At 47.5% G+C, this 25,734-nt stretch overlaps 2 long non-coding RNA genes across 2 annotated transcripts in view; one reads left to right on the forward strand and one right to left on the reverse strand.

The window, feature by feature from the left end:
• Positions 1 to 5,833: 5,833 nt before the first annotated feature.
• The window catches only part of LOC308186677, a 30,770-nt gene continuing 10,869 nt past the window's right edge, over positions 5,834 to 25,734 (reverse strand). The window contains exons 2-4 of the long non-coding RNA XR_013944186.1: positions 24,476 to 24,640; positions 15,314 to 15,478; positions 5,834 to 6,402 (exon numbers count right to left, since the gene is read on the reverse strand). This is a non-coding gene — a long non-coding RNA (uncharacterized lncRNA). The remainder of the gene's footprint in view (positions 6,403 to 15,313; positions 15,479 to 24,475; positions 24,641 to 25,734) is intronic.
• Positions 16,572 to 25,734, forward strand: part of LOC308186673 — a 195,811-nt gene continuing 186,648 nt past the window's right edge. Inside the window, exon 1 of the long non-coding RNA XR_013944179.1 lies at positions 16,572 to 16,687. This is a non-coding gene — a long non-coding RNA (uncharacterized lncRNA). The remainder of the gene's footprint in view (positions 16,688 to 25,734) is intronic.

Raw genomic sequence — 25,734 nt, forward strand, 5'->3', positions numbered from 1 at the left:
AGTATGGGTGGAATGGGATTTTGTCGCAGTCTGATACGATTCCTAGTGGGTTATTTGAGCCTGATTCGTGTAGGAAGGTTAGGTGGACTAGGGTGATTCCTGCAATTAGGAAGGGCAGTAGGAAGTGGATGGCGAAGAATCGGGTTAAGGTTGGATTGTCTACTGAGAATCCTCCTCAGGCTCATTCTACTAGAGTTTGCCCAATGTACGGGATGGCTGAGAATAGGTTGGTGATTACGGTGGCCCCTCAGAATGACATTTGTCCTCATGGTAGGACATACCCTACGAAGGCAGTTGCTATTAGGGTGAGTAGGAGGATTACTCCTGTGTTTCAGGTTTCTTTGTATAGGTAGGAGCCGTAGTAGAGGCCTCGTCCGATGTGTAAGTAGATGCAGATAAAGAAGAGCGAAGCACCGTTGGCGTGGAGGTTGCGGATGAGCCATCCGTACTGGACGTCTCGGCATGTGTGAGCTACTGAGGAGAAGGCGAGTGAAGTGTCTGCGGTGTAGTGTATGGCTAGTAGCAGGCCTGTTAGGATTTGTGTGGCTAAGCAGATGGCTAGAAGGGAGCCGAAGTTTCATCAGGCAGAGATGTTGGAGGGGGCGGGTAGGTCGATTAGGGAGTTGTTGATTATTTTTAGTAGGGGATGGGATTTGCGGATGTTAGGGGCCATTAGTGAGTCTGTGTGTTATTAGGATTATTACCAGGATGGAGAGGGCGAAGGATCCTAGGTAGGCCTTAATTAGCCCTGTGTGTATTGAGGTTGCGGCTTTGCTTGCGGCTACTTGTAGTTCAGCAAGGCCCTCTGGCCCTATTTTTTTGAGTCAGGAGAGGTCGATCAAGTGTAGGGCAATGTTTTGTCCCTTTTCTAGTAGGTTTTTGGAGAAGAATCGGTGTACTAGGGGGTTGAAGTACCCTAATGCAGAGGAGAAGTTTATGAGGGGGTTTGGTTTGGGGTGAGTGAGGGTGTGTGTTATGTTCGATAGTTCTAGGGCTAGGATGATTCCTAGGATTGTTATGAGGATGGCAGCGGTTTTGGTGATAAGGGGTATGGTTATTGGGGGGGTTTTGGTTGGTGTGATGAAAGAGGTAATGATTATTCCTGCTGTAATGCTGCCTAGGGCGAGTCGGGTTAGGGGGGCGGTGATTAGTGGGTTGTTTTCGTTTATTGATACTATTGGGGGGATTCGGGTTTGTCCAGCTTGGACTAGGATGGTTATGCGGATGCTGTAGGTTGCGGTGAATGCTGTGGCTATAAGGGTTAGGAGTAGGGCTCAAGTATTTAGGTATGATGTGTTTAAGCTTTCGATGATGAGGTCTTTTGAGTAGAATCCGGCTAGGAATGGGGTTCCTATCAGCGCCAGGTTTCCGATGGTTAGGCAGGAAGTAGTGACTGGGAGTATTTTCTGTAGGCCTCCTATCTTTCGGATATCTTGTTCTCCGTTTAGGTTGTGGATGATAGACCCTGAGCATAGGAATAGTATGGCTTTAAAGAAGGCATGGGTTGAGATGTGTAGGAAGGCTAGTTGTGGGAGGTTTAGTCCGATAGTGACTATTATTAGTCCTAGTTGGCTGGATGTTGAGAAAGCAATGATTTTTTTGATGTCATTTTGGGTTAGGGCGCATGTGGCAGCGAATAGGGTTGATAGAGCACCTAGGCATAGGCAGGCAGTTAGGGCTGTCTGGTTGGTGGCTAGCAGGGGGTGCATGCGGATGAGCAGGAAGATTCCGGCTACTACTATGGTACTGGAGTGCAGTAGGGCTGATACTGGGGTGGGGCCTTCTATTGCTGCGGGCAGTCATGGGTGGAGTCCAAATTGGGCGGATTTTCCTGCGGCTGCGAGGATTAATCCTATGAGGGGGAGGATTGGGGTTTGGTGGGGGTGTACGGCTTGTTGGATCTCTCAGGTGTTGAATGTTGAAGCTAGTCATGCTATGCTCAGGATCAGTCCGATGTCTCCGATTCGGTTGTAGATTACGGCTCGTAGGGCGGCGGTGTTGGCATCTGCTCGGCCTTGTCATCAGCCGATGAGAAGGAAGGACATGATTCGTACTCCTTCCCAGCCTACGAATAGGAGGAATATGTTGTTTGCGGTTGTTAGGAGGAGTATGGCGACTAGGAATGTCAGTAGGTAGGTGAAAAATTTTGTTACGTATGGCTCTGAGGCCATGTATCATATGGCGAATTGTAGGATTGATCATGTTACAAATAGGGCGATTGGAAGAAATGTTATTGAGTATTGGTCTATTTTTAGGCTCAGGGGGATTTTAAAGTTTATAATGAATTTTCACTCCCAGTGGCAGGTGACAGATTCTACTCCCGAGTAGATGAATGCGGTTGTAGGGGCTAGGCTAATTAGGAATGCGGTTTTAACAGCGCGGGTGGTGGCTTGTGGGGTGTTTTTAAAGTTTTTAAATAGAAATGGCAGGATGATTGGGGTTAGGAGGATTGTCAGCGTGAGTAGTGTGAGGGAGTTGATTAGTAGTGTGGGGTTCACTACTTTTACTTGGATTTGCACCAAGATGGGTGGTTCCTAAGACCAGTGGATTGCTGTTATCCTTTAAAAGTAAGGGGGCTGAGGTTTTAGGCTCAGATGTAAGAGTTAGCAGCTCTTGTTGGTTAAACCCTCCCCTCGGCAGGTAAGAAGGTTTGAACTTCTATTCTTAGAATCACAGTCTAATGTTTGGTTTAAACTATACTTGCATGAGGGGATTCCGGAGATCAGTTCGGGTTTGAGGATTAGGAGGAATATTGGGATAATGTGGAGTGTTATGAGCAGGTGTTCTCGCGTGGTTGAGTTTTGCATAGATGTGATGTGGGAGGGGATTGAGCCTCGTGGGGTCATTAGTAGTATGAATAAGGTGTAGGAGGCGGTTAGTAGGGTTGCGATTCCTGTTAGGATGATCGTGAAGGCAGATCAGTTGAATAAGGTGATTATAATGGTTAGCTCTGCTATGAGGTTTGTTGTTGGGGGTAAGGCTATGTTTGTTAGATTGGCCAGCAATCATCAGGTAGCTATGAGTGGTAGGAGAGGTTGTAGGCCTCGTGTGAGTAGTAGAATTCGGCTGTGCGTACGTTCATAGTTTGTGTTGGCTAGGCAGAATAGTATGGAGGAAGTTAGTCCATGGGAAATTATTAGGATCATTGCCCCTGAGAATGATCAGTGGGTTTGGATTATTCCTGCGGCGATAACTAGGCCTATGTGGCTAACGGATGAATAAGCGATTAGTGATTTTAGGTCTGTCTGTCGTAGGCAGATTGAGCTAGTCATTAGGGCGCCTCATAGGGCCAGGGTTAGGAAGGGGTAGTGCAGGAGGTTGGACAGTGGGCCCATAAATAGAGTGACTCGTATAATTCCGTATCCTCCTAGCTTTAGTAGTAGGGCGGCGAGGAGTATTGAGCCTGCGATGGGTGCTTCTACGTGGGCTTTTGGCAGTCAGAGGTGTAGGCCGTATAGTGGGGCTTTTACTATGAATGCTATGAGCAGTGCTAGACCTGATAGTATTCCTGTCCATGAGGTGGATAGGGTTGGGTGGGTTAGTTGTAGGGTTGGCAGGTGCAGGGTGCCAATTTTCACGTATAGGTGTATGATTGTGATTAGCAGGGGTAGAGAGCTTACCGGCGTGTAGAATAGCAGGTAGATGCCAGCGCTTAGGCGTTCTGGTTGGTTCCCCCATCGGGTGATTAAGATTAGGGTGGGAATGAGGGTTGCTTCAAATGAGATGTAAAATAGTGCTAGTTCTGTGGTGGAAAAGGCTAGTAGGATGAATGGCTGGACTGCGACTAAGGTTGAGATAAAGATTCGTTTGCGTTGTAGGGGTTCTTGTTGCAGGTGGTTTTGGCTTGCTATGATTATGAGTGGGAGTAGTCAGCAGGATAGTACTAGGAGGGGGGATGAGATTTGGTCAATTCCTGTTCAGTTGGATAAAAATTTGTAGGGGTAGTAGGTTGGGATTAATCACTGTAGGCTTAGGGCAGCGATTAGGAGGCTGTATAAGGTGGTGTTAGTCCATAGAAATTTTGGTGGAGACAGCAGGGCTGTTGGAAGAAGTATGATTGTGGGTAGGATGATTTTTAGCATTGCAGGAGGTTTAGGTTGTGTAGATGGTCGGAGCCATGTGTGCGGGTGGAGGCTACTAGGATGGCCAGGCCTGTGCCCGCCTCACACGCTGAGAAGGTTAGCATGAGAATTGGTACCATGGTGAATGAGGAGACTTGGTTTTCGATGGATCATATTGATAGGCCTACGAATATCGATAATATTATGCTTTCAAGGCATAGTAGGGCGGATACTAGGTGGGTTCGGTGGAAGGCTAGTCCTAGTCCGCTGAAAATGAAGGCTGAGTAGAAGCTTAAATGTAGGGGCGACATAAGAAAGTTACAGGGTTGGCTGTAATCTGCTGGGTCGAAACCAGCTATCTTTTCGGTTAGACTAACTTTCTGTTATTCTGCTCATTCTAGGCCCCCTTGAATTCACTCGTAGGCCAGTCCGAGTGTTAGGAGAAGGAGGATCACTACAGTTCAGGTGAGGGTCATTAGGGGGGATTGGAGTTGGACGGCTCATGGCAGGGGGAGTAGGAGGGCGATTTCTAGGTCGAATAGGACGAACAGGATGGCTACTGAGGAAGAATCGGACTGAGAATGGTAATCGAGCAGATCCAAGTGGGTCGAATCCACATTCGTACGGTGAGAGTTTCTCTGAGTCGGGGTTTATTTGGGCGAGTCAGAAGTTTAATGCGGTTAGGGCGGCGCTTAGGATTGATGATAGGGCGAATATGAACATGAGTGCGTTCATTGCTCTCCTCTGGGTTTATACCAGATTCTAGAGATTGGAAGTCAATTGTAATTAATATACTAGAAGAGCAAGATCCTCATCAGTAGATGGTTATGTAGAGGAATAGTCAGATGACGTCTACGAAGTGTCAGTATCAGGCTGCTGCCTCGAATCCGAAGTGGTGGTCTGATGTAAAGTGGAACTTGATCAGTCGGAAGAGGCAGACGGTCAGGAAGGAGGATCCGATGATTACGTGGAGTCCGTGGAATCCAGTGGCAACGAAGAAGGTAGATCCGTAGACGCTATCGGCGATTGAGAATGGGGCTTCGTGGTATTCTATTGCTTGTAGGGCTGTGAAGTAGAATCCCAGGAGGATCGTTAGGGTTAGGGCGTGGATGGCGTGTTTTCGGTTTCCTTCTGTGATGCTGTGATGGGCTCACGTTACGGTAACGCCTGAGGCTAGTAGGATGGCTGTGTTTAGTAGGGGGACTTCTATCGGGTTGAGTGGTTTAATTCCTGTTGGGGGTCATTGGCCTCCTAGTTCTGGGGTTGGGGCCAGGCTCGAGTGGAAGAACGCTCAGAAGAACCCTAAGAAGAAGAATGCTTCGGATGTGATGAAAAGGATTATGCCGTATCGTAGGCCTTTTTGGACTGTGGGAGTGTGATGGCCTTGGAAGGTGCTTTCTCGTACAATGTCTCGTCATCATTGGAGTATTACTAGGAGTATTGAGATGAGGCCTAGGGTTAGTAGTATGGATGAGTTGTAGTGGAATCACATGATTAATCCTGAGGTTGTGAGTAGGGCGGCGGCTGCCCCGAAGATTGGTCAAGGGCTTGGGTCAACTATGTGGTATGAGTGTGCTTGGTGTGCCATTAGATGTTTTCTTGTAAGTATAGGCTTAGAAGGAGCACGAAGACGTAGGCCTGGATTATGGCTACTGCTACTTCTAGGATGGTTAGGAGTAGTAGGATGATTATTGTTAGGATGGATACTGCAGGAAGGGTGGGTATTAATGCAATGGAGGCTGTAGAGATGAGTTGGATGAGTAAGTGTCCTGCTGTAAGGTTGGCTGTAAGGCGGACTCCGAGGGCTAGGGGGCGGATTAGTAGGCTGGTTGTTTCGATCAGGATTAGTGCGGGGATTAGGGGTGTAGGGGTACCTTCGGGTAATAGGTGGGCTAAAGAGGCTGATGGTTGGTTTCGTAGGCCTGTTAGTAGTGTGGCGAGCCATAGTGGGAAGGCTAGGGCTATGTTCATAGATAGTTGGGTGGTTGGGGTGAATGTATATGGAAGGAGGCCTAGAAGGTTGATTGTAAGAAGTATGATTATTAGGGATGTAAATATTATGGCTCATTTGTGGCCATTTTTGTTGAGTGGGACTATTAGTTGTTTTGTGATTAGGTGAAGGAGTCATGTTTGGATAGTAGAAAGGCGGTTGTTGATTCATCGGTTGTTTGGGGACGGGAATAGTAGGGCTGGGAAGAGTAGGGATAGTAGGATTAAGGGGATGCCGAATAGATTGGGGCTGGAAAATTGGTCAAAGAAGCTTAGGTTCATGGTCAGGATCATGGTGTGGGTTTGGTAGTGAGGGAGGTCTTATTTGATGGGGGGTTGGTTGTGGTGAAGGCTAGTAGTTTTGGTTGGATGAGGAGTGCTAGGGTTAATCAGGTTATAATTATGATTGAAAATCATGGTGCGGGGTTAAGCTGTGGCATATCATTAAGGAGGGGGAAGTCCCTCTTTGGCTAGCTTAAAAGGCTAGTGCTGTTGCATAGCTTCTTAATGATTAGGATGATGATAGAAGGGACGATCAGGCCTCGAAATGTGGGAGTGGGGTTGATTCTACTACAATGGGTATGTAGCTGTGATTAGCCCCGCAAATTTCTGAGCATTGTCCGTAAAAAATCCCAGGCCGGGTGGTAATGAATGAAGTTTGGTTTAGTCGGCCTGGGATTGCGTCTGTTTTAACTCCGAGCGTTGGGACTGCTCAGGAGTGGAGTACGTCTCCTGCAGTAATGATCACGCGGATGGGGGATTCTATTGGGATAACTACGCGGTGGTCAACTTCTAGCAGTCGGAAGTGGCCGTTGGGTAAGTCTGGGGTGGGCACTATGTAGGAGTCGAAGGATAGGTCTTTGAAGTCTGTGTATTCGTAGCTTCAGTATCATTGGTGGCCGATGGCTTTTAGGGTGAGGTCTGGTTCATCGATTTTGTCCATTATGTAGAGGATTTGTAGGGATGGGAGGGCGAGGAGTACCAGGACGATAGCAGGTAGGATTGTCCAGATCAGCTCTACTTCTTGGGCGTCTACAGCATTGGACGAGAGTTTTTCTGTTAGTATGTGGGCTAAAAGGTAGAGAACTAGGCTGCAGATAGCTAGGGCAACGATTAGGGCGTGGTCGTGGAATTCAACGAGTTCTTCTATGATGGGTGATGAGGCGTCTTGGAATCCTAGTTGGGAGTGGTTGGCCACATGAGATGTACAGGATTTTTACCTGTGATTTAGTCTTGACAAGGCTATGTAATTGGTTTACTAACGTCTCATAAGAAAGAAGCATGAGCGGTTAATGCAGTTGGCTTGAAACCAGCATGTGAGGGTTCGATTCCTTCCTTTCTTGTACTTGGACGAAGGCCGGTTCCTCGAAAGTATGGTATGGGGGAGGGCAGCCGTGGATTCATTCAACGTTTGTGGTAGTTAGTTCTGGTTGTAGGACTTTTCGTTTGGCCGGAAAGGCTTCTCAGATGATGAATATTAGTATGATTACGGCTACTATTGAGATTAGGGAGCCGATGGAGGAAATGGTGTTTCATAGTGTGTAGGCGTCGGGATAGTCCGAGTATCGTCGGGGTATTCCTGCTAGGCCTAGGAAGTGCTGGGGGAAGAACGTTAGGTTTACTCCTGTAAATATTACCCCGAAGTGGGCGTTTGCTCATGTTTGGTGTAGGGTAAACCCAGTGAGTAGTGGGAATCAGTGAGTAAATCCTGCTAGAATGGCAAAGACGGTGCCTATGGATAGGACGTAGTGGAAGTGGGCAACTACGTAGTACGTGTCGTGCAGGGCGATGTCTAGGGAAGAGTTTGCAAGAACGATTCCTGTTAATCCTCCGATGGTAAATAGGAAGATAAATCCTAGAGCTCATAGTATTGGGGGGGGTCTCATTTGATTGTTCCTCCGTGCAGGGTGGCTAGTCAGCTAAATACTTTGATTCCGGTAGGGATGGCAATGATTATAGTGGCTGATGTAAAGTAGGCTCGGGTATCAACGTCTATTCCTACTGTAAACATGTGGTGAGCTCAGACGATGAATCCTAGGAAGCCGATGGATAGTATGGCTCAGACTATTCCCATGTAGCCGAAGGGCTCCTTTTTGCCTGAGTAGTACGTGACTACGTGTGAGATGATTCCGAACCCCGGTAGGATCAGAATATAGACTTCTGGGTGTCCGAAGAATCAGAATAGGTGTTGGTACAGGATTGGGTCTCCTCCTCCAGCGGGGTCGAAGAATGTGGTGTTTAGGTTTCGATCAGTTAGTAATATTGTAATACCGGCGGCGAGTACGGGGAGTGATAGAAGGAGTAGGATGGCGGTAATTAGTACGGATCAGACAAATAGTGGGGTTTGGTATTGTGAGAGTGCGGGGGGTTTTATGTTGATGGCTGTGGTGATAAAGTTGATGGCCCCAAGGATGGAGGAGATACCGGCTAAGTGGAGTGAGAAGATAGCCAGGTCTACTGAAGCTCCGGCGTGGGCAAGGTTACCTGCTAGGGGAGGGTAGACAGTTCAGCCTGTGCCGGCGCCAGCTTCTACAGTGGATGAGGCTAGTAGGAGGAGGAATGATGGGGGGAGGAGTCAAAAGCTTATGTTGTTTATTCGCGGGAATGCTATGTCGGGGGCACCGATTATGAGGGGGACTAATCAGTTGCCGAATCCTCCGATCATGATGGGTATGACTATAAAGAAGCTTATTACAAAGGCGTGAGCGGTAACGATTACATTGTAAATTTGGTCGTCGCCTAGGAGAGTTCCTGGTTGTCCTAGTTCTGCGCGGATTAATAGGCTGAGTGCGGTGCCGACTATTCCTGCTCATGCCCCGAAGATGAGGTACAGGGTGCCAATATCCTTATGGTTAGTGGAAAATAGTCATCGGTTGATGAAGGTGACGGGTAAGATGGCTGAGTGTTGAAGCGTTAGGCTGTAGTCCTTTTTACAGAGGTTTAATTCCTCTTCTTATCGGCTCTGTAGTGAAATTCATGTTGAGTTGCAAGCTCATCGATGCGCACTAGGGTGCGTCAGGGTCTTTGTAGGCAGAAGCCAATTGGTTTAGGCATTTAGCTGGACCCACTTTTTTAGGATTGAAAGTGGTGGGGGAAGGCCCTCTTCACGGTTTAGTTGGTTTCACTGCTTAGAGGGGGGGGGGCGTGCTTGTGGTATTGGCCCCACTTTCCCGGTCCTTTCGTACTGGGGAGAGTGTGTCATAGATAGAAACCGACCTGGATTGTTCCGGTCTGAACTCAGATCACGTAGGACTGTTAATCGTTGAACAAACGAACCCTTAATAGCGGCTGCACCATTAGGATGTCCTGATCCAACATCGAGGTCGTAAACCCCCCTGTCGATATGGGCTCTTGAGGGGGATTGCGCTGTTATCCCTGGGGTAGCTTGGTCCATTAATCAATTATATTGGGTCTGGTCACTGTTAGCACTTTGAGGGGTAGCTCTAGGTAAAGAGGTATGGTCTTGTTTTTGGAGGATTTGTTCTCCTCCAAGGTCGCCCCAACCGAAAAATATCGACCAGGCTCTGCGATGGTAGTGGCCCCAGTGGGGTTGATTGAGGATTCGCGGTGGTCGTTGATTTTTAAGTTCCACAGGGTCTTCTCGTCTTATGTTCACATCCCCGCTTTTGCACGGGGAGATCAATTTCACTGATTATCTGTGAGAGACAGTTAAGACCTCGTTTAGCCATTCATACAAGTCTCGATTTATGGGACAATTGATTGCGCTATCTTTGCACGGTTAGGATACCGCGGCCGTTAAACCTAAGTCACCGGGCAGGCATCACCTTCAATACTTGTTTAATTTGCTGAAGGCTATGTTTTTGGTAAACAGTCGGGCCTTATTAATTTGCCGAGTTCCTTTCACAGATTTTAATCGCTCTTATAGGCGCTCCTGAGTCGGGTTAACAGGGTTAGTTAATACGTGGTCTTGTAGGGGTTTTTGTATCTGTCTAGGTCTGTTAATAATGTTTCTATGTAAGCTTGCGCCGTTAGAGGGGTGTGGCCCTGTACATGAGGGGCCTAGGATGATTCCTAGGATTGTTATGAGGATGGCAGCGGTTTTGGTGATAAGGGGTATGGTTATTGGGGGGGTTTTGGTTGGTGTGATGAAAGAGGTAATGATTATTCCTGCTGTAATGCTGCCTAGGGCGAGTCGGGTTAGGGGGGCGGTGATTAGTGGGTTGTTTTCGTTTATTGATACTATTGGGGGGATTCGGGTTTGTCCAGCTTGGACTAGGATGGTTATGCGGATGCTGTAGGTTGCGGTGAATGCTGTGGCTATAAGGGTTAGGAGTAGGGCTCAAGTATTTAGGTATGATGTGTTTAAGCTTTCGATGATGAGGTCTTTTGAGTAGAATCCGGCTAGGAATGGGGTTCCTATCAGCGCCAGGTTTCCGATGGTTAGGCAGGAAGTAGTGACTGGGAGTATTTTCTGTAGGCCTCCTATCTTTCGGATATCTTGTTCTCCGTTTAGGTTGTGGATGATAGACCCTGAGCATAGGAATAGTATGGCTTTAAAGAAGGCATGGGTTGAGATGTGTAGGAAGGCTAGTTGTGGGAGGTTTAGTCCGATAGTGACTATTATTAGTCCTAGTTGGCTGGATGTTGAGAAAGCAATGATTTTTTTGATGTCATTTTGGGTTAGGGCGCATGTGGCAGCGAATAGGGTTGATAGAGCACCTAGGCATAGGCAGGCAGTTAGGGCTGTCTGGTTGGTGGCTAGCAGGGGGTGCATGCGGATGAGCAGGAAGATTCCGGCTACTACTATGGTACTGGAGTGCAGTAGGGCTGATACTGGGGTGGGGCCTTCTATTGCTGCGGGCAGTCATGGGTGGAGTCCAAATTGGGCGGATTTTCCTGCGGCTGCGAGGATTAATCCTATGAGGGGGAGGATTGGGGTTTGGTGGGGGTGTACGGCTTGTTGGATCTCTCAGGTGTTGAATGTTGAAGCTAGTCATGCTATGCTCAGGATCAGTCCGATGTCTCCGATTCGGTTGTAGATTACGGCTCGTAGGGCGGCGGTGTTGGCATCTGCTCGGCCTTGTCATCAGCCGATGAGAAGGAAGGACATGATTCGTACTCCTTCCCAGCCTACGAATAGGAGGAATATGTTGTTTGCGGTTGTTAGGAGGAGTATGGCGACTAGGAATGTCAGTAGGTAGGTGAAAAATTTTGTTACGTATGGCTCTGAGGCCATGTATCATATGGCGAATTGTAGGATTGATCATGTTACAAATAGGGCGATTGGAAGAAATGTTATTGAGTATTGGTCTATTTTTAGGCTCAGGGGGATTTTAAAGTTTATAATGAATTTTCACTCCCAGTGGCAGGTGACAGATTCTACTCCCGAGTAGATGAATGCGGTTGTAGGGGCTAGGCTAATTAGGAATGCGGTTTTAACAGCGCGGGTGGTGGCTTGTGGGGTGTTTTTAAAGTTTTTAAATAGAAATGGCAGGATGATTGGGGTTAGGAGGATTGTCAGCGTGAGTAGTGTGAGGGAGTTGATTAGTAGTGTGGGGTTCACTCCTTTTACTTGGATTTGCACCAAGATGGGTGGTTCCTAAGACCAGTGGATTGCTGTTATCCTTTAAAAGTAAGGGGGCTGAGGTTTTAGGCTCAGATGTAAGAGTTAGCAGCTCTTGTTGGTTAAACCCTCCCCTCGGCAGGTAAGAAGGTTTGAACTTCTATTCTTAGAATCACAGTCTAATGTTTGGTTTAAACTATACTTGCATGAGGGGATTCCGGAGATCAGTTCGGGTTTGAGGATTAGGAGGAATATTGGGATAATGTGGAGTGTTATGAGCAGGTGTTCTCGCGTGGTTGAGTTTTGCATAGATGTGATGTGGGAGGGGATTGAGCCTCGTTGGGTCATTAGTAGTATGAATAAGGTGTAGGAGGCGGTTAGTAGGGTTGCGATTCCTGTTAGGATGATCGTGAAGGCAGATCAGTTGAATAAGGTGATTATAATGGTTAGCTCTGCTATGAGGTTTGTTGTTGGGGGTAAGGCTATGTTTGTTAGATTGGCCAGCAATCATCAGGTAGCTATGAGTGGTAGGAGAGGTTGTAGGCCTCGTGTGAGTAGTAGAATTCGGCTGTGCGTACGTTCATAGTTTGTGTTGGCTAGGCAGAATAGTATGGAGGAAGTTAGTCCATGGGAAATTATTAGGATCATTGCCCCTGAGAATGATCAGTGGGTTTGGATTATTCCTGCGGCGATAACTAGGCCTATGTGGCTAACGGATGAATAAGCGATTAGTGATTTTAGGTCTGTCTGTCGTAGGCAGATTGAGCTAGTCATTAGGGCGCCTCATAGGGCCAGGGTTAGGAAGGGGTAGTGCAGGAGGTTGGACAGTGGGCCCATAAATAGAGTGACTCGTATAATTCCGTATCCTCCTAGCTTTAGTAGTAGGGCGGCGAGGAGTATTGAGCCTGCGATGGGTGCTTCTACGTGGGCTTTTGGCAGTCAGAGGTGTAGGCCGTATAGTGGGGCTTTTACTATGAATGCTATGAGCAGTGCTAGACCTGATAGTATTCCTGTCCATGAGGTGGATAGGGTTGGGTGGGTTAGTTGTAGGGTTGGCAGGTGCAGGGTGCCAATTTTCACGTATAGGTGTATGATTGTGATTAGCAGGGGTAGAGAGCTTACTGGCGTGTAGAATAGCAGGTAGATGCCAGCGCTTAGGCGTTCTGGTTGGTTCCCCCATCGGGTGATTAAGATTAGGGTGGGAATGAGGGTTGCTTCAAATGAGATGTAAAATAGTGCTAGTTCTGTGGTGGAAAAGGCTAGTAGGATGAATGGCTGGACTGCGACTAAGGTTGAGATAAAGATTCGTTTGCGTTGTAGGGGTTCTTGTTGCAGGTGGTTTTGGCTTGCTATGATTATGAGTGGGAGTAGTCAGCAGGATAGTACTAGGAGGGGGGATGAGATTTGGTCAATTCCTGTTCAGTTGGATAAAAATTTGTAGGGGTAGTAGGTTGGGATTAATCACTGTAGGCTTAGGGCAGTGATTAGGAGGCTGTATAAGGTGGTGTTAGTCCATAGAAATTTTGGTGGAGACAGCAGGGCTGTTGGAAGAAGTATGATTGTGGGTAGGATGATTTTTAGCATTGCAGGAGGTTTAGGTTGTGTAGATGGTCGGAGCCATGTGTGCGGGTGGAGGCTACTAGGATGGCCAGGCCTGTGCCCGCCTCACACGCTGAGAAGGTTAGCATGAGAATTGGTACCATGGTGAATGAGGAGACTTGGTTTTCGATGGATCATATTGATAGGCCTACGAATATCGATAATATTATGCTTTCAAGGCATAGTAGGGCGGATACTAGGTGGGTTCGGTGGAAGGCTAGTCCTAGTCCGCTGAAAATGAAGGCTGAGTAGAAGCTTAAATGTAGGGGCGACATAAGAAAGTTACAGGGTTGGCTGTAATCTGCTGGGTCGAAACCAGCTATCTTTTTGGTTAGACTAACTTTCTGTTATTCTGCTCATTCTAGGCCCCCTTGAATTCACTCGTAGGCCAGTCCGAGTGTTAGGAGAAGGAGGATCACTACAGTTCAGGTGAGGGTCATTAGGGGGGATTGGAGTTGGACGGCTCATGGCAGGGGGAGTAGGAGGGCGATTTCTAGGTCGAATAGGACGAACAGGATGGCTACTGAGGAAGAATCGGACTGAGAATGGTAATCGAGCAGATCCAAGTGGGTCGAATCCACATTCGTACGGTGAGAGTTTCTCTGAGTCGGGGTTTATTTGGGCGAGTCAGAAGTTTAATGCGGTTAGGGCGGCGCTTAGGATTGATGATAGGGCGAATATGAACATGAGTGCGTTCATTGCTCTCCTCTGGGTTTATACCAGATTCTAGAGATTGGAAGTCAATTGTAATTAATATACTAGAAGAGCAAGATCCTCATCAGTAGATGGTTATGTAGAGGAATAGTCAGATGACGTCTACGAAGTGTCAGTATCAGGCTGCTGCCTCGAATCCGAAGTGGTGGTCTGATGTAAAGTGGAACTTGATCAGTCGGAAGAGGCAGACGGTCAGGAAGGAGGATCCGATGATTACGTGGAGTCCGTGGAATCCAGTGGCAACGAAGAAGGTAGATCCGTAGACGCTATCGGCGATTGAGAATGGGGCTTCGTGGTATTCTATTGCTTGTAGGGCTGTGAAGTAGAATCCCAGGAGGATCGTTAGGGTTAGGGCGTGGATGGCGTGTTTTCGGTTTCCTTCTGTGATGCTGTGATGGGCTCACGTTACGGTAACGCCTGAGGCTAGTAGGATGGCTGTGTTTAGTAGGGGGACTTCTATCGGGTTGAGTGGTTTAATTCCTGTTGGGGGTCATTGGCCTCCTAGTTCTGGGGTTGGGGCCAGGCTCGAGTGGAAGAACGCTCAGAAGAACCCTAAGAAGAAGAATGCTTCGGATGTGATGAAAAGGATTATGCCGTATCGTAGGCCTTTTTGGACTGTGGGAGTGTGATGGCCTTGGAAGGTGCTTTCTCGTACAATGTCTCGTCATCATTGGAGTATTACTAGGAGTATTGAGATGAGGCCTAGGGTTAGTAGTATGGATGAGTTGTAGTGGAATCACATGATTAATCCTGAGGTTGTGAGTAGGGCGGCGGCTGCCCCGAAGATTGGTCAAGGGCTTGGGTCAACTATGTGGTATGAGTGTGCTTGGTGTGCCATTAGATGTTTTCTTGTAAGTATAGGCTTAGAAGGAGCACGAAGACGTAGGCCTGGATTATGGCTACTGCTACTTCTAGGATGGTTAGGAGTAGTAGGATGATTATTGTTAGGATGGATACTGCAGGAAGGGTGGGTATTAATGCAATGGAGGCTGTAGAGATGAGTTGGATGAGTAAGTGTCCTGCTGTAAGGTTGGCTGTAAGGCGGACTCCGAGGGCTAGGGGGCGGATTAGTAGGCTGGTTGTTTCGATCAGGATTAGTGCGGGGATTAGGGGTGTAGGGGTACCTTCGGGTAATAGGTGGGCTAAAGAGGCTGATGGTTGGTTTCGTAGGCCTGTTAGTAGTGTGGCGAGCCATAGTGGGAAGGCTAGGGCTATGTTCATAGATAGTTGGGTGGTTGGGGTGAATGTATATGGAAGGAGGCCTAGAAGGTTGATTGTAAGAAGTATGATTATTAGGGATGTAAATATTATGGCTCATTTGTGGCCATTTTTGTTGAGTGGGACTATTAGTTGTTTTGTGATTAGGTGAAGGAGTCATGTTTGGATAGTAGAAAGGCGGTTGTTGATTCATCGGTTGTTTGGGGACGGGAATAGTAGGGCTGGGAAGAGTAGGGATAGTAGGATTAAGGGGATGCCGAATAGATTGGGGCTGGAAAATTGGTCAAAGAAGCTTAGGTTCATGGTCAGGATCATGGTGTGGGTTTGGTAGTGAGGGAGGTCTTATTTGATGGGGGGTTGGTTGTGGTGAAGGCTAGTAGTTTTGGTTGGATGAGGAGTGCTAGGGTTAATCAGGTTATAATTATGATTGAAAATCATGGTGCGGGGTTAAGCTGTGGCATATCATTAAGGAGGGGGAAGTCCCTCTTTGGCTAGCTTAAAAGGCTAGTGCTGTTGCATAGCTTCTTAATGATTAGGATGATGATAGAAGGGACGATCAGGCCTCGAAATGTGGGAGTGGGGTTGATTCTACTACAATGGGTATGTAGCTGTGATTAGCCCCGCAAATTTCTGAGCATTGTCCGTAAAAAATCCCAGGCCGGGTGGTAATGAATGAAGTTTGGTTTAGTCGGCCTGGGATTGCGTCTGTTTTAACTCCGAGTGTTGGGACTGCTCAGGAGTGGAGTACGTCTCCTGCAGTAATGATTACGCGGATGGGGGATTCTATTGGGATAACTACGCGGTGGTCAACTTCTAGCAGTCGGAAGTGGCCGTTGGGTAAGTCTGGGGTGGGCACTATGTAGGAGTCGAATGATAGGTCTTTGAAGTCTGTGTATTCGTAGCTTCAGTATCATTGGTGGCCGATGGCTTTTAGGGTGAGGTCTGGTTCGTCGATTTCGTCCATTATGTAGAGGATTTGTAGGGATGGGAGGGCGAGGAGTACCAGGACGATAGCAGGTAGGATTGTCCAGATCAGCTCTACTTCTTGGGCGTCTACAGCATTGGACGAGAGTTTTTCTGTTAGTATGTGGGCTAAAAGGTAGAGAACTAGGCTGCAGATAGCTAGGGCAACGATTAGGGCGTGGTCGTGGAATTCAACGAGTTCTTCTATGATGGGTGATGAGGCGTCTTGGAATCCTAGTTGGGAGTGGTTGGCCACATGAGATGTACAGGATTTTTACCTGTGATTTAGTCTTGACAAGGCTATGTAATTGGTTTACTAACGTCTCATAAGAAAGAAGCATGAGCGGTTAACCTCCTGGGAGACCCAGAAAACTTCACCCCAGCAAACCCGCTAGTAACCCCACCACACATCAAGCCAGAATGATACTTCCTATTCGCCTACGCCATCCTACGTTCAATCCCAAATAAACTAGGAGGCGTATTAGCACTGGCCACCTCCGTACTGATCCTATTCCTAATCCCATTCCTGCACAAATCAAAACAACGAGCAATAACATTCCGACCACTCTCCCAGCTCCTATTCTGAGTACTAGTCGCCGACCTCCTCGTCCTAACATGAGTAGGAAGCCAACCCGTCGAACACCCATTCATCATCATCGGCCAACTCGCTTCAATCGCCTACTTCACTATCCTCCTATTTCTCCTCCCCGCCGCAAGCGCCCTAGAAAACAAAATACTCAACTGCTAAATACTCTAATAGTTTATAAAAACATTGGTCTTGTAAACCAAAGATTGAAGACTTACCACTTCTTAGAGTACCCCAAACTCAGAAAAAAAGGACTCAAACCTTTATCTCCAGCTCCCAAAGCTGGCATTTTCAATAAACTATTCTCTGACCCTAACCCCTAAACCGCCCGAATAGCACCCCGCGACAACCCCCGCACAAGCTCCAATACAACAAACAAAGTCAACAACAGCCCCCAACCCGCCACTAAAAACATCCCTGCCCCATGTGAATAAAACATGGAAACTCCACTAAAATCCGACCGAACAACAAACACCCCAACATTATTCACAGTAGAAACCCCGAACTTCCAAGCCCCCATAAACCCCCCAAACACCAACCCCCCAAAAACAATTGCCACAAACGCTACTGCACATCCAATCACCCGTCAATCCCCCCAAGCCCCAGGGAAAGGCTCCGCTGCTAAAGCTACTGAATAAACAAACACCACCAGCATACCCCCCAAATACACCATAAACAGCACTAAAGCCACGAACGAAACCCCAAGGCCCAGCAACCACCCGCACCCCGCCACAGACGCTAACACCAAACCAACAACCCCATAATACGGCGAAGGATTCGACGCCACACCCAAAACACCCACCGCAAAGCAAATCCCTAAAAAAAACATAAAATAAGTCATTATTCCTGCCCGGACACTACCCGAGGCCTGCGGCTCGAAAAGCCGCCATTGTTCTCAACTACAGGAACTAACCGCAAGCCCCCAATAATTCTACCCCATCTATGCCATTATGCTTAACCCCCCCCCCCTCCCCCCCCGAGGCGGGGGTATTTGGTTATGCATATTCGTGCATAAATTTATATACCCCATATACATACATACTATAGTACCAGTAATATACATTATATACGGACTATCTTATAAGCAGGTGCTAAACCCATACATGTACACGGCCATTAAACCCTTAAACACACTCCTACCAAACCACCCGGCATGAATGTTCTAGGACCATACCGCACAACACCCAATACAACTCCACTCAAGCGCATAACAAGACCCCATTTTAATGAATGCTCACAGGACATGCTCCAACAACAACTCTCCACCACATATCTCATGCAGTTCGTATCAGACGGATTTATTAATCGTACTCCTCACGTGAAATCAGCAACCCGTTGCACATAATGTCCGGTATGACTAGCTTCAGGCCCATACGTTCCCCCTAAACCCCTCGCCCTCCTCACATTTTTGCGCCTCTGGTTCCTCGGTCAGGGCCATCCATTGGGTTCACTCACCCCTCCTTGCCCTTCAAAGTGGCATCTGTGAGTACTTTCACCTTCTCAATGCGTAATCGCGGCATGTTCCAGCTTTTTGGCGCCTCTGGTTCCTCTTATTTTTTCCGGGGTTACCTCACAGGTGGCTATTCCCAGTGATCTCAGGGGTCCCACAATCTAAGCCTGGACACACCTGCCTCACGGCCTATCCTATATTTCAAGGGTCCCTCGATGAGACGGTTGGCGTATATGGGGAATCATCCTGACACTGATGCACTTTGACCACATTCAGTTAATGTTACCTCCACCCTCCGGGTTAAATGGGGCTATTGGATGAATGCTCGTTGGACATAGCACAAAACAACAAATCATTAAGCGCAACCCCTGCGCTTCACAAACTAAACCAGTAAACTTTCGCTAACCACCATGTAGCATAAACCTTCATCGCCCAATCCCAGCAAACTACCTCTAAAACTCCATTAATCATCCCTTCCATGACATCATCGGAACGATGTACATATACACACAAACACATACAAAATAACTTAAACTTATTAGAGAAACTCCAGTACTAAAAATAGTAAACACAAGCAATAATTTCATATACTTCACTCTCACTCACCACTCAACTATCAGCTAACCACACCCCCGTCCACATAGCTTAACACAAAGCATGGCACTGAAGTTGCCAAGATGGCATAAAACATGCCTGCGGACAAAAGACTTAGTCCTAACCTTACGGTTGGTTTTTGCTAAATATATACATGCAAGTATCCGCGCCCCAGTGTAAACGCCCTCGACCACCTACCCCCATACAGGCCTTGAGGAGCGGGTATCAGGCACACCCAAGTAGTAGCCCAAGACGCCTCGCTAAGCCACGCCCCCACGGGTATTCAGCAGTAATTAACATTAAGCAATGAGTGCAAACTTGACTTAGTTATAGCAACAGCCTAACTTCAAGGGTTGGTAAATCTTGTGCCAGCCACCGCGGTCATACAAGAAACCCAAATCAACCGTCCTATTGACACGGCGTAAAGAGTGGTAAAATGCCTGTCCTAGCTAACTAAGATCAAAATGCAACTGAGCTGTCATAAGCCCAAGATGCACCTAAACACACCATTAAGATGATCTTAGGAACTAACGACTGATTTAAACCCACGAAAGCCAGGGCCCAAACTGGGATTAGACACCCCACTATGCCTGGCCCTAAATCTTGATACTTACTTTACCGAAGTATCCGCCAGAGAACTACGAGCACAAACGCTTAAAACTCTAAGGACTTGGCGGTGCCCCAAACCCACCTAGAGGAGCCTGTTCTACAATCGATAATCCCCGAATAACCCAACCACCCCTTGCCAACACAGCCTACATACCGCCGTCGCCAGCCCACCTCGAATGAGAGCACAACAGTGGACACAATAGCACCCCGCTAATAAGACAGGTCAAGGTATAGCCTATGGAGTGGAAGAAATGGGCTACATTCCCCATTCATAGGGCACACGGAAAGAAGCGTGAAACCACTTCTGGAAGGCGGATTTAGCAGTAAAGTGGGACAATAGAGCCTACTTTAAGCCGGCCCTGGGGCACGTACATACCGCCCGTCACCCTCCTCAAAAGCCACATCCCACATAACTAATACCATAAATACGCTGAAGATGAGGTAAGTCGTAACAAGGTAAGTGTACCGGAAGGTGTACTTAGAATATCAAGACGTAGCTATAACACCAAAGCACTCAGCTTACACCTGAAAGATATCTACTAGACCGGATCGTCTTGAAGCCCCCCCTCTAGCTCAACCACACAAATAGTACACCAAAACTAAAGAATTTACTAAACTAATTAAACTAAAGCATTTTACAGTCTTAGTATAGGCGATAGAAAAGACACTTAGACGCGATAGAGACCCCAGTACCGTAAGGGAAAGATGAAATAGCAGTGAAACAATCAAAGCGACAGACAGCAAAGATCAACCCTTGTACCTTTTGCATCATGGTTTAGCGAGAACAACCAAGCAAAGTGAACTAAAGTTTGCCCCCCCGAAACCCAAGCGAGCTACTTTCAAGCAGTTAAAGAGAGCGAACCCGTCTCTGTTGCAAAAGAGTGGGATGACTTGTCAGTAGAGGTGAAAAGCCAACCGAGCTGGGTGATAGCTGGTTACCTGTGAAACGAATCTAAGTTCCCCCTTAATCCTCCCTACCGGACATCCTGAACCCTAATGAGATGATTAAGAGCTATTTAATGGAGGGACAGCTCCATTAAAAAAGGACACAACCTCTATCTGCTATGCAGGCCTACCTCCTTACATAAGGAAATGTGCCTGAACTACAAAGGGTCACTATGATAAAGTGAACATAGAGGTATAACAGCCCTCTCATTTCCTGTTGACCTTAGAAAAGTAGGAATTGAACCCACACAAGAGAAATCAAAATTCTCCATACTTCCCTTATATTATTTTCTAGTAGAGTCAGCTAATCAAGCTATCGGGCCCATACCCCGAAAATGATGGTTTAACCCCCTCCTCTACTAATGAACCCTTACGCGACCCCAATCATAACCTTCAGCCTCATCTTGGGCACCACAATCACAATTTCCAGCAACCACTGAGTTCTGGCCTGGACAGGACTGGAGATCAACACACTAGCCATCATTCCCCTAATTGCCAAATCCCACCACCCACGAGCAGTAGAAGCCGCAACGAAATACTTCCTAACCCAAGCAGCTGCTTCCGCCCTGGTCCTATTCTCTAGCATAACCAATGCCTGAGTCACTGGCCAATGAGACATCACACAAATAAACCACCCAACCTCCTGTCTACTACTGACAGCAGCAATCGCTATTAAACTGGGCCTAGTGCCATTTCACTTCTGATTCCCAGAAGTACTACAAGGATCGCCACTAATAACAGCCCTGCTACTCTCGACCCTCATAAAATTCCCCCCACTAACCCTGCTCCTACTAACATCCAAATCCCTCGACCCAGCTCTACTCACCGCCATGGCCCTAGCCTCAACAGCACTAGGAGGCTGAATAGGACTGAACCAAACACAAACACGCAAAATCCTAGCCTTCTCGTCCATCTCCCACTTAGGCTGAATCGCCATCATCCTAGTTTACAGCCCCAAATTGGCCTTACTTACCTTCTACCTATACACAATCATAACATCAGCCGTATTCCTAGCCCTTAACAAAATCAAAGCCCTTAACCTATCCATGATCACAACCTCATGAACAAAAACCCCAGTGCTAAACGCCACCCTAATACTAGTACTTTTATCCCTAGCAGGCCTCCCCCCATTAACAGGCTTTATACCAAAGTGACTTATCATCCAAGAACTAACTAAACAGGAAATAACACCAGCAGCCATGGCAATTGCCATGCTATCACTGCTCAGCCTCTTCTTCTACCTACGCCTCGCATACCACTCAACAATTACCCTTCCCCCCAACTCCTCTAACCACATAAAACAATGATACACTAGCAAAGCCCCAAGCACACCTACTGCGGTCCTTGCCTCACTATCAATCCTCTTACTTCCCCTGTCCCCAATAATACATGCCATTGTCTAGAAACTTAGGATAACACCCCAAACCGAAGGCCTTCAAAGCCTTAAATAAGAGTTAAACCCTCTTAGTTTTCACCTTAGAAGGCTTAGTATTCCTGTCCATGAGGTGGATAGGGTTGGGTGGGTTAGTTGTAGGGTTGGCAGGTGCAGGGTGCCAATTTTCACGTATAGGTGTATGATTGTGATTAGCAGGGGTAGAGAGCTTACTGGCGTGTAGAATAGCAGGTAGATGCCAGCGCTTAGGCGTTCTGGTTGGTTCCCCCATCGGGTGATTAAGATTAGGGTGGGAATGAGGGTTGCTTCAAATGAGATGTAAAATAGTGCTAGTTCTGTGGTGGAAAAGGCTAGTAGGATGAATGGCTGGACTGCGACTAAGGTTGAGATAAAGATTCGTTTGCGTTGTAGGGGTTCTTGTTGCAGGTGGTTTTGGCTTGCTATGATTATGAGTGGGAGTAGTCAGCAGGATAGTACTAGGAGGGGGGATGAGATTTGGTCAATTCCTGTTCAGTTGGATAAAAATTTGTAGGGGTAGTAGGTTGGGATTAATCACTGTAGGCTTAGGGCAGCGATTAGGAGGCTGTATAAGGTGGTGTTAGTCCATAGAAATTTTGGTGGAGACAGCAGGGCTGTTGGAAGAAGTATGATTGTGGGTAGGATGATTTTTAGCATTGCAGGAGGTTTAGGTTGTGTAGATGGTCGGAGCCATGTGTGCGGGTGGAGGCTACTAGGATGGCCAGGCCTGTGCCCGCCTCACACGCTGAGAAGGTTAGCATGAGAATTGGTACCATGGTGAATGAGGAGACTTGGTTTTCGATGGATCATATTGATAGGCCTACGAATATCGATAATATTATGCTTTCAAGGCATAGTAGGGCGGATACTAGGTGGGTTCGGTGGAAGGCTAGTCCTAGTCCGCTGAAAATGAAGGCTGAGTAGAAGCTTAAATGTAGGGGCGACATAAGAAAGTTACAGGGTTGGCTGTAATCTGCTGGGTCGAAACCAGCTATCTTTTCGGTTAGACTAACTTTCTGTTATTCTGCTCATTCTAGGCCCCCTTGAATTCACTCGTAGGCCAGTCCGAGTGTTAGGAGAAGGAGGATCACTACAGTTCAGGTGAGGGTCATTAGGGGGGATTGGAGTTGGACGGCTCATGGCAGGGGGAGTAGGAGGGCGATTTCTAGGTCGAATAGGACGAACAGGATGGCTACTGAGGAAGAATCGGACTGAGAATGGTAATCGAGCAGATCCAAGTGGGTCGAATCCACATTCGTACGGTGAGAGTTTCTCTGAGTCGGGGTTTATTTGGGCGAGTCAGAAGTTTAATGCGGTTAGGGCGGCGCTTAGGATTGATGATAGGGCGAATATGAACATGAGTGCGTTCATTGCTCTCCTCTGGGTTTATACCAGATTCTAGAGATTGGAAGTCAATTGTAATTAATATACTAGAAGAGCAAGATCCTCATCAGTAGATGGTTATGTAGAGGAATAGTCAGATGACGTCTACGAAGTGTCAGTATCAGGCTGCTGCCTCGAATCCGAAGTGGTGGTCTGATGTAAAGTGGAACTTGATCAGTCGGAAGAGGCAGACGGTCAGGAAGGAGGATCCGATGATTACGTGGAGTCCGTGGAATCCAGTGGCAACGAAGAAGGTAGATCCGTAGACGCTATCGGCGATTGAGAATGGGGCTTCGTGGTATTCTATTGCTTGTAGGGCTGTGAAGTAGAATCCCAGGAGGATCGTTAGGGTTAGGGCGTGGATGGCGTGTTTTCGGTTTCCTTCTGTGATGCTGTGATGGGCTCACGTTACGGTAACGCCTGAGGCTAGTAGGATGGCTGTGTTTAGTAGGGGGACTTCTATCGGGTTGAGTGGTTTAATTCCTGTTGGGGGTCATTGGCCTCCTAGTTCTGGGGTTGGGGCCAGGCTCGAGTGGAAGAACGCTCAGAAGAACCCTAAGAAGAAGAATGCTTCGGATGTGATGAAAAGGATTATGCCGTATCGTAGGCCTTTTTGGACTGTGGGAGTGTGATGGCCTTGGAAGGTGCTTTCTCGTACAATGTCTCGTCATCATTGGAGTATTACTAGGAGTATTGAGATGAGGCCTAGGGTTAGTAGTATGGATGAGTTGTAGTGGAATCACATGATTAATCCTGAGGTTGTGAGTAGGGCGGCGGCTGCCCCGAAGATTGGTCAAGGGCTTGGGTCAACTATGTGGTATGAGTGTGCTTGGTGTGCCATTAGATGTTTTCTTGTAAGTATAGGCTTAGAAGGAGCACGAAGACGTAGGCCTGGATTATGGCTACTGCTACTTCTAGGATGGTTAGGAGTAGTAGGATGATTATTGTTAGGATGGATACTGCAGGAAGGGTGGGTATTAATGCAATGGAGGCTGTAGAGATGAGTTGGATGAGTAAGTGTCCTGCTGTAAGGTTGGCTGTAAGGCGGACTCCGAGGGCTAGGGGGCGGATTAGTAGGCTGGTTGTTTCGATCAGGATTAGTGCGGGGATTAGGGGTGTAGGGGTACCTTCGGGTAATAGGTGGGCTAAAGAGGCTGATGGTTGGTTTCGTAGGCCTGTTAGTAGTGTGGCGAGCCATAGTGGGAAGGCTAGGGCTATGTTCATAGATAGTTGGGTGGTTGGGGTGAATGTATATGGAAGGAGGCCTAGAAGGTTGATTGTAAGAAGTATGATTATTAGGGATGTAAATATTATGGCTCATTTGTGGCCATTTTTGTTGAGTGGGACTATTAGTTGTTTTGTGATTAGGTGAAGGAGTCATGTTTGGATAGTAGAAAGGCGGTTGTTGATTCATCGGTTGTTTGGGGACGGGAATAGTAGGGCTGGGAAGAGTAGGGATAGTAGGATTAAGGGGATGCCGAATAGATTGGGGCTGGAAAATTGGTCAAAGAAGCTTAGGTTCATGGTCAGGATCATGGTGTGGGTTTGGTAGTGAGGGAGGTCTTATTTGATGGGGGGTTGGTTGTGGTGAAGGCTAGTAGTTTTGGTTGGATGAGGAGTGCTAGGGTTAATCAGGTTATAATTATGATTGAAAATCATGGTGCGGGGTTAAGCTGTGGCATATCATTAAGGAGGGGGAAGTCCCTCTTTGGCTAGCTTAAAAGGCAAGTGCTGTTGCATAGCTTCTTAATGATTAGGATGATGATAGAAGGGACGATCAGGCCTCGAAATGTGGGAGTGGGGTTGATTCTACTACAATGGGTATGTAGCTGTGATTAGCCCCGCAAATTTCTGAGCATTGTCCGTAAAAAATCCCAGGCCGGGTGGTAATGAATGAAGTTTGGTTTAGTCGGCCTGGGATTGCGTCTGTTTTAACTCCGAGCGTTGGGACTGCTCAGGAGTGGAGTACGTCTCCTGCAGTAATGATCACGCGGATGGGGGATTCTATTGGGATAACTACGCGGTGGTCAACTTCTAGCAGTCGGAAGTGGCCGTTGGGTAAGTCTGGGGTGGGCACTATGTAGGAGTCGAAGGATAGGTCTTTGAAGTCTGTGTATTCGTAGCTTCAGTATCATTGGTGGCCGATGGCTTTTAGGGTGAGGTCTGGTTCATCGATTTTGTCCATTATGTAGAGGATTTGTAGGGATGGGAGGGCGAGGAGTACCAGGACGATAGCAGGTAGGATTGTCCAGATCAGCTCTACTTCTTGGGCGTCTACAGCATTGGACGAGAGTTTTTCTGTTAGTATGTGGGCTAAAAGGTAGAGAACTAGGCTGCAGATAGCTAGGGCAACGATTAGGGCGTGGTCGTGGAATTCAACGAGTTCTTCTATGATGGGTGATGAGGCGTCTTGGAATCCTAGTTGGGAGTGGTTGGCCACATGAGATGTACAGGATTTTTACCTGTGATTTAGTCTTGACAAGGCTATGTAATTGGTTTACTAACGTCTCATAAGAAAGAAGCATGAGCGGTTAATGCAGTTGGCTTGAAACCAGCATGTGAGGGTTCGATTCCTTCCTTTCTTGTACTTGGACGAAGGCCGGTTCCTCGAAAGTATGGTATGGGGGAGGGCAGCCGTGGATTCATTCAACGTTTGTGGTAGTTAGTTCTGGTTGTAGGACTTTTCGT

Source organism: Anser brachyrhynchus, assembly GCF_964034855.1.
Source record: "Anser brachyrhynchus genome assembly, contig: SCAFFOLD_79, whole genome shotgun sequence".
NCBI classification, from domain to species: domain Eukaryota; kingdom Metazoa; phylum Chordata; class Aves; order Anseriformes; family Anatidae; genus Anser; species Anser brachyrhynchus.